Source organism: Triticum urartu, chromosome 7 (genome assembly GCF_003073215.2).
Source record: "Triticum urartu cultivar G1812 chromosome 7, Tu2.1, whole genome shotgun sequence".
NCBI classification, from domain to species: domain Eukaryota; kingdom Viridiplantae; phylum Streptophyta; class Magnoliopsida; order Poales; family Poaceae; genus Triticum; species Triticum urartu.
The window spans coordinates 154,728,365-154,736,758 of NC_053028.1; the positions used below are offsets into that span (position 1 = coordinate 154,728,365).

The 8,394-nt window shown below is 44.2% G+C and overlaps 1 long non-coding RNA gene across 3 annotated transcripts; it reads right to left on the bottom strand.

Moving 5' to 3' along the window:
- Nucleotides 1–410: 410 nt before the first annotated feature.
- LOC125525144 lies at nucleotides 411–3,744 on the bottom strand. 3 transcript variants are annotated; one of them, XR_007291165.1, is made up of 4 exons: nucleotides 3,198–3,744; nucleotides 2,692–2,776; nucleotides 2,193–2,281; nucleotides 411–1,261 (listed from the first exon to the last, which is right to left on the bottom strand). It is a non-coding gene; the product is annotated as an uncharacterized LOC125525144 (long non-coding RNA). The 3 variants fall into 3 exon arrangements; XR_007291164.1 differs by having other exon boundaries at nucleotides 2,692–3,744; XR_007291166.1 differs by having other exon boundaries at nucleotides 2,161–2,281; nucleotides 2,692–3,744.
- Nucleotides 3,745–8,394: the final 4,650 nt, after the last annotated feature.

The window sequence follows — 8,394 nt, forward strand, 5'->3', positions numbered from 1 at the left end:
CTCCTTCCCCATGCCCGTCCTACTCATCCTCCCGTGCTTCTCCACACCAAGCATGAAGACCACACCAGCCAGGCTCTCTTATGGTGACACCTGCGCCCGATCCAGAATCACGATATGTGGCAGCGCCGGATCGAGAACGCGGGGAGACGCTGTCCCGTGGGGAAGAGAAAGAGGATAACATGGTACAAAATAAAGTAGTCATTTTTCATGTAGTGAAACTTTAGTTTTGGGCAAGATGATCAAAAATAAAAATAGAGCAGTGCTATGCAGCCAACGTTTCTGGCCGATGCTTGCACGGCAGGCGCTAATCATCGCTAGATGAAATCCCTTCATAAATAAGGAACGTGAGATTTTAGCATCGTCCACATGACGTCTATAAAACATCGTGTGTGAAGCTATTCCGATAAAAATATAACTAATGCAACAGGAGAACCACATATGGAGGCACTCAAGTGGACAGACACAACAGTTCAAACAAACCCAAAAATATCTCATTGTTCACCTTAAACCTTCAGAGGTTTAAACTGCCAGTTGAACTGAAAGGCACCGTTGCTAGGTGACAAAAAAATCAGTACGCTCTGCAGTAATTTGATATGATAAAAACCAGTTGGATAAAGACCAAAAAATGTTCAGCAATAACATGGAAACATTTGATGGCGTGTCTTTTTGAGCACATATACCTCACTTGCCTTCTTACACTTTCTCTTCTTCACAAATAAAATGCTAGATCGCTTTCTCTGCTTCATAAATAAAGTGCCTGCTCACCAATAGATATCAGACTTTTACCCTGCTACACATTTCTTATGGATGAGCTTTTACCAATTGAAATTCTGGAAGAGACTGCAATCTTGGACAGTCGCAGTCGTTATACACTACATGCAGTTTTTGTTTAGGTTAATCTTAGATTTCCTTTCCATGCATCTCACTACCGAGATCCGGTTTGAGAGCATCTTTCTTATATCACTCCTCGTGTGGCTTGCATACTTTTGGAATGAGCAGAATAGTACTCAAAATCCTCTTAGCTGACATCTTCAACGTCGAACAAAACAACGATTGATTTAATGATGTCTTCATTTTGTAGGAGCTCCAAAAAGAACAGTCAATGTTATCTAAGGCTGTCCGTTCTCCTTCTGTGAAGTGCATTTGCTCGGTCATCAACTTGGTTTAAAGAAATGATTGAGAGGCAGAGTAGGACCAGAAATAATGCAGTTCATCATCTTGAAAAATAAAAAAGGCTTTCCTTCAGACCAGTACATTGTCCCTGAGAAAAGAGACTTACAGTCAATATATAGCAACCAATTTGTTGAGCCAGTAATCAGCACATATACTTCTCAACATTTAATTGCTATCTAATAAAAAAACTGATTGGCAGGGACATGAAAAATATGATTACTTGTTATCCATGTGCAAAAAGAATGCAAGATTGGTATCTATTTTGGCAGTGGCGCAGACGGGGGTCGGCAGGGGACCTGCCCCCCTAATCAGTGAATTGCTCCTAAATTTCCTATAAACAGTGCTTTTTTATATATTTTTTCTCTCTAACGGGCCCTCCTGAACATGCAAGTTCAATGAATCCTGCCCCCATTACTGTATATCGATCAACCTATAGCACATGTTACATCCTGAAAGAACTGAATAAACATGCTTGCCGAGTAATGTACATTTTATATATGGTGCGGAACCTATCTGGCAATTATAGGAGGTCCCCGATTTTAGATTATCATTATGAAATAAATCTATAACCACACATATTGATGGTATTGACTCATTGAATAATTTTGCTGGGGGTAGCAGGCAAAGATGTTATACCACAATAGGGTTAATGCAAGTTAAGCCAGTGGAAATAAACTATGCAGACATCTAGAAACAGAGAACAATGTAACAAGCTGTAACGATGTATCCAAAAAGGGTATGCGTAGGTGAGATCACCTCTACAATCATAATATACCACACTACTCTGAAATCTGGACACAAGTTGACCATGAACATATATGAGGCCCAGCATAAAGATAACATGAAGAATCTCTAGAAAAGTGTCACTAAAAAATACATCTTGTCAAAAGAAACAGCACAAAACCTGTAGAGAAAAAAAATCTAAGGACAAGTCGAAAGAATAATGTGACGAGCGAAAGGACAGAAGAGGATGGAAGAAGAACAAACGTCAAACACACGAACGGAGCAGAGGAAGCTACCCCATCGCCGTAGACAAAATGAAATAATCGCCGACTGAGATGAACAAAGAACTGGCGTGTGTGCCGGCATCGTTGCTCTGGATGCAGAGCTGACAAGATGTAGGGCAATGATAGATGTTAATAGCAGAAAAACATTTAGCCAACCTCACTAACAATGTAGTAATTTACTAAAGGCACTCAAACAACATTAGTGCCTATGCTGTAGGAGTATGCGCATATAACATCTTCAATAGTTACATAAACCAAGGAAATCAAGTTCAGTATCTATACAACGTGGCACAGTAGCGGCTAGGCAAGCTTCCATGGACCCAACAGTGATTCTGATGTACAGATATGAGATGTCCAGCTCTGGTTTGAGACTCGGTAGTATCTCAGTGTACACAGAATCAATCATAATGTCAACCAAGATAAAGTACTTCTGAGTTTTGGTAAGCAAAGAACAAAATAACATGTAAATGTTGGCAAGAACATAAGGGTATGAAATCATGAGATGCCATACCTCTGGAGTTTCACTCTGGTGTTTTTATTTCCATACCTCTAGGGTCGTTGACATCAAGTTCTATTCTCTCTTCCTTTGTGTGAGACTGCATAATAAAGTCAGATTCATACATGAGCTTTTCTACATGCATAACTAAACAAAGAAAGTAAAGGGGGAATGGAAAACATGGATCATATATACCTAGCGGCATGTCTAGAAGCAACAATCATATTCCTTAGAAAAGAAACCGAAGGTTTTGTTCGAAGTGTTGCCAATTGCAGTGCACATGTTAAAATATCAAATTGCAGACTACACAAGTAACTTCAATAATTAAGAGCTTGTGGAACTTCTTTCTTTATTGCATCAAGTTAACAGTGTATATAATTACAAAATTGAAATTGCATATCTTGATCCTATAGATCTGAAGAAAATAAGGTTCTCCTGTGAGGACAAAACTACAACAATCATGGTGAGGTAATCAAGAAATTAGTACAAAAGCCTGAAGCTGGTCCGTTATAGAACTCAACTACATCGTCATCTGTTGCTGTTGTGGTCTTGTCGTTGGGAAGAACTGCTAGTTGATCCTCAGCTTGTCTCTGGCTCACCCGGCCATCATTGTCCTGGGCAAGGCAGAGGACAACGACAACAATAGTCCATCGAGGTCAGAGTAGGGGTGACGGATCGGATTTCTGAAACTGAAGTGCACCAAAATAATCTGAAATCATAAATAGGGACAGGCCAACAGATGATCTCTTAATTCGATAAGAATCACAAATCCCAGAAATTTTGACATAATTATCAAGGAAGCTGATTCTGACGATATCCTCCAAACAAGGCTGGGGTGGGGGTTGGGGTCGCTGTCGTGTGGGGGGAGAGAGGAGGAGCTGCGCCTGCCGCCTCCCGCGAAGAAGAGGTTGGAGCCCCCTGCGGCTGCTGCTCCCCTACACCAGATCAAGGTCGCGCTCGACGGCTCGAGAGGTCCCCGATGGCCGGTGCTTCTGTCCCCGCCGCTCCCCCCTCCATCGCCGGCCTCCCCTACTGGACGTCCTTCTCCATGGCAATGGCTGGTTCGAGGCGGGGCTGGTTCGAGGCGGGGGAGCGGAGCAGGGCCTCTCCTTCCTCTTCTCCTCATGCCCCTGTCTCCTATTTGTCCATCCCTCTCCTTCTCTCATGGTGGGGCAGTCAATCCCTCTCTCTCATGGTGGGGGGAGGCAGAGGGGCCGGGGAAAGAGGTAGAGGGCGTGGATGGATCCGGCGGCTGCGCCGGGAGTGGAGAGGGGAGGAGGGATGCGGCGCTTCGCCGGAGGAGACGGGCGCGAGTGGCGGCGGCTGGCCGGGTGGAGGAGACGGCGGCGACGGGGCAGGGAGGCGGGCGCGGTCTAGCTAGGGTTTGGAGGAGAGAGAGGAGAGGGTGTGGCGCGAGTGGGCTGTTCGAGCGGGGCGAGGCGGAGCAGGCTCTCCTTCTCTTCTCTCTGCCCTGCCCGCTCCTTCTCTTCTCTTCGCATGCCTGGTCTCCATTGTCCATCCCTCTCCTTCTCTTCATGGTGGGCCCAGTCAATCCTCTCTCTATGTGGGGGAGCGGAAGGGCCGGGAAAGAGGTAGAGGCGTGGATGGATCCGGCGGCTGCGCCGGGAGTGGAGAGAGGGAGGAGGGATGCGGCGCTTCGCGAGAGACGGGCGCGAGTGCGGCGGCTGGCCGGGTGAGGAGACGAGGAGACGGGCGCGAGTGGCGGCGGCTGGCCGGGTGGAGGAGACGGCGGCGGCGGGGCAGGGAGGCGGGCACGGTCTAGCTAGGGTTTGGAGGGAGAGAGAGGAGAAGGGTGTGGCGCGAGTGCGGGATGGGCAGAAGGCTAGGTTACCTTCACTGAAACGGCTGCCTTTTATACGCCAGGTTACGAAATGATGAAAATGCCCTCGGCGGGGCACGAAAATAACAGGAGGTGGCACGAGCGATTTAAAGGCGACGTGGCTGCCTTAGTTGTGACTACCACTCTAGCAGGGTTTATATGTTCAATTGCGAAATGATGAAAATGCCCTCGGCGGGGCACGAAAATAACAGGAGGTGGCACGAGCGATTTAAAGGCGACGTGGCTGCCTTCGTTGTGACTACCACTCTAGCAGGGTTTATATGTTCAATATCACGAAACACGAAATGCATGCGTTTGTGAGTTCCCTTCAAGATTCTCCGCTGACAACAAGTGGTGTGCGTAGCACCGGCTGTACCTAAAACATAGTTGTGATGTGACGATTTTTTTAGGGTGCATTCTGCTAGCTCTTGAGCACTGTGTTGGTTTTTCCCGAAGAGGAAGGGATGATGCAGCAAAGTAGCGTAAGTATTTCCCTCAGTTTTTGAAAACCAAGGTATCAATCCAGTAGGAGGCTACGCGTGAGTCCCTCGTACCTGCACAAAACAAATAAATCCTCGCAACCAACGCAAATAGGGGTTGTCAATCCCTACTCGGCCACTTACGAGAGTGAGATTTGATAGATACGGTAAGATAATATTTTTGGTATTTTTATGATAAAGATGCAAAGTAAAATAAAAGCAAAGTAAAAGCAAAAGGAAATAACTAAGTATTGGTAGATTAATATGATGAAGATAGACCCGGGGGCCATAGGTTTCACTACTGGCTTCTCTCGAGAGTATAAGTATTCTACGGTGGGTGAACGAATTACTGTTGAGCAATTGACAGAATTGAGTATATTTATGAGAATATCTAGGTATGATCATGTATATAGGCATCACGTCCGAGATAAATGGACCGACTTCTGCCTGCATCTACTACTATTACTCCACTCATCGACCGCTATCCAGCATGCATCTAGAGTATTAAGTTAATAAAAACAGAGTAATGCCTTAAGCAAGATGACATGATGTAAAGGGATAAACTCATGCAATATGATGAAAACCCCATCTTGTTATCCTCGATGGCAACAATACAATACGTGCCTTGCTGCCCCTACTATCACTGGGAAAGGACACCGCAAGATTGAACCCAAAGTTAAGCACTTCTCCCATTGCAAGAAACATCAATCTAGTAGGCCAAACCAAACTGATAATTTGAAGCGACTTGCAAAGATAACCAATCATACATAAAAGAATTCAGAGAAGATTCAAATATTGTTCATAGATATACTTGATCATAAACCCACAATTCATCGGTCTCAACAAACACACCGCAAAAAGAAGATTACATCGAATAGGTCTCCACAAGAGAGGGGAACTTTGTATTGAGATCCAAAAAGAGAGAAGAAGCCATCTAGCTACTAACTATGGACCCGTAGGTCTGAAGTAAACTACTCACACTTCATCGGAGGGGCTATGGTGTTGATGTACAAGCCCTCCGTGATCGATGCCCCCTCCAGCGGAGCTCCGGAACAGGCCCCTAGATGGGATCTCGTGGATACGGAAAGTTGCGGCAATGGAATTAGGGTTTTGGCTCCGTATCTAATCGTTTGGTGGTACGTAGGTATACATACGAGGAAGGAGTACGTCGATGGAGCAACAGGGGGCCCACGAGGGTGGAGGGCGCGCCTGGGGGAGGTAGGCGCACCCCCTACCTCGTGGCCTCCTCTTTTGTGTCTTGACGTATGGTCCAAGTCTCCTGGGTCTTGTTCATTGAGAAAATCACGTTCCCGAAGGTTTCATTCCGTTTGGACTCCGTTTGATATTTCTTTTCTTGGAAACCCTAAAACAGGCAAAAAATATGAATTCTGGGCTGGGCCTCCGGTTAATAAGTTAGTCCCAAAAATAATATAAAAGTGGATAATAAAGCCCAATAATGTCCAAAACAGTAGATAATATAGCATGGAGCAATCAAAAATTATAAATACATTGGAAACGTATCAAGCATCCCCAGGCTTAATTCCTGCTCGTTCTCGAGTAGGTAAATGATAAAAACAGAATTTTTGATGCGGAGTGCTACTTGGCATAATTTTAATGTAATTCTTCTTAATTGTGGTATGAATATTCAGATCCGAAAGATTCAAGACAAAAGTTCATATTGACATAAAAATAATAATACTTCAAGCATACTAACAAAGCAATTATGTCTTCTCAAAATAACATGGCCAAAGAAAGTTCATCCCTATAAAATTATATAGTTTAGTCATGCTTTATTTTCGTCACACAAGAATGCTCTCATCATGCACAACCCCAATGACAAGCCAAGCAATTGTTTCATACTTTAGTAATCTCAAACCTATAAACTTTCACGCAATATATGAGCGCGAGCCATGGACATAGCACTATGGGTGGAATAGAATATAATGAGGGGGGTTATGTGGAGAAGACAAAAAAGGAGAAAGTCTCACATCAACGAGGCTAATCAATGGGCTATGGAGATGCCCACCGATTGATGTTAATGCAAGGAGTAGGGATTGCCATGCAACGGATGCACTAGAGCTATAAATGTATGAAAGCTCAACAAAAAAACTAAGTGGGTGTGCATCCAACTTGCTTGCTCACGAAGACCTAGGGCATTTGAGGAGGCCCATTGTTGGAATATACAAGCCAAGTTCTATAATGAAAATTCTCACTAGTATATGAAAGTGACAAAACAAGAGACTCTCTATTATGAAGATTACGGTGCTACTTTGAAGGACAAGTGTGGCAAATGATAGTAACATTGTCCCTTCACTCTTTTTCTCTCATTTTCTTTTTTTTCTTTGTTTTTGGCCTTCTCTTTTTTATGGCCTTTCTCTTTTTGTGGGGACTTCTCTTTTTTATGACATTTCTCTTTTTTTATTCCTCACTTGGGACAATGCTCTAGAAAATGATGATCATCACACTTTTATTTATTTACAACTCAATGATTACAACTCGATACTAGAACAAAAGATGAATCTATATGAATGCCTCCGGCGGTGTACCGGGATATGCAATGGACCAAGAGTGACATGTATGAAAGAATTATGAACGATGGCTTTGCCACAAATACTATGTCAACTACATGATCATGCTAAGCAATATGACAATAATGAATGTGTCATGATAAATGGAATGGTGGAAAGTTGCATGGCAATATATCTCGGAATGGCTATGGAAATGCCATAATAGGTAGGTATGCTGACTGTTTTGAGGAAGATATAAGGAGGTTTATGTGTGAAAGAGCGTATCATATCACGGGGTTTGGATGCACCAGCGAAGTTTGCGCCAACTCTCAATGTGAGAAAAGGCAATGCACGGTACCGAAGAGGCTAGCAAGGATAGAAGGGTGAGAGTGCGTATAATCCATGGACTCAACATTAGTCATAAAGAACTCACATACTTATTGCAAAAATCTATAAGTCATCAAAAACCTCGGCACTACGCGCATGCTCCTAGGGGGATAGATTGGTAGGAAAAGACCATCGCTCGTCCCCGACCGCCACTCATAAGGAGGACAACTAAATAACACCTCATATTTCAAATTTGTTACATAACATTTACCATACGTGTCGTGGAATAGTCATGACAGATGTCCTAGTGTGAGGACTTAGTCGTGAGGCCAACACATCTTTGTAGTAGCTTGAGAGGGGTTGAGCGGAATCGAGAGACGCAACACAAGACAAGGATTTAGACAGCTTCGGGCCCGGGGAAACATCATCCGGAATAGCCCTACATGCTGTTTGTGGCTAGATCTTATTATGCTCGTGAGAGGGTCGCCGCATAAGCCGACTCTCCTCTAATTGTGTCTAGCCCTAGAGATTGTTTCTTCTTGCTTGTCCACCCTTGGGGAGCCCT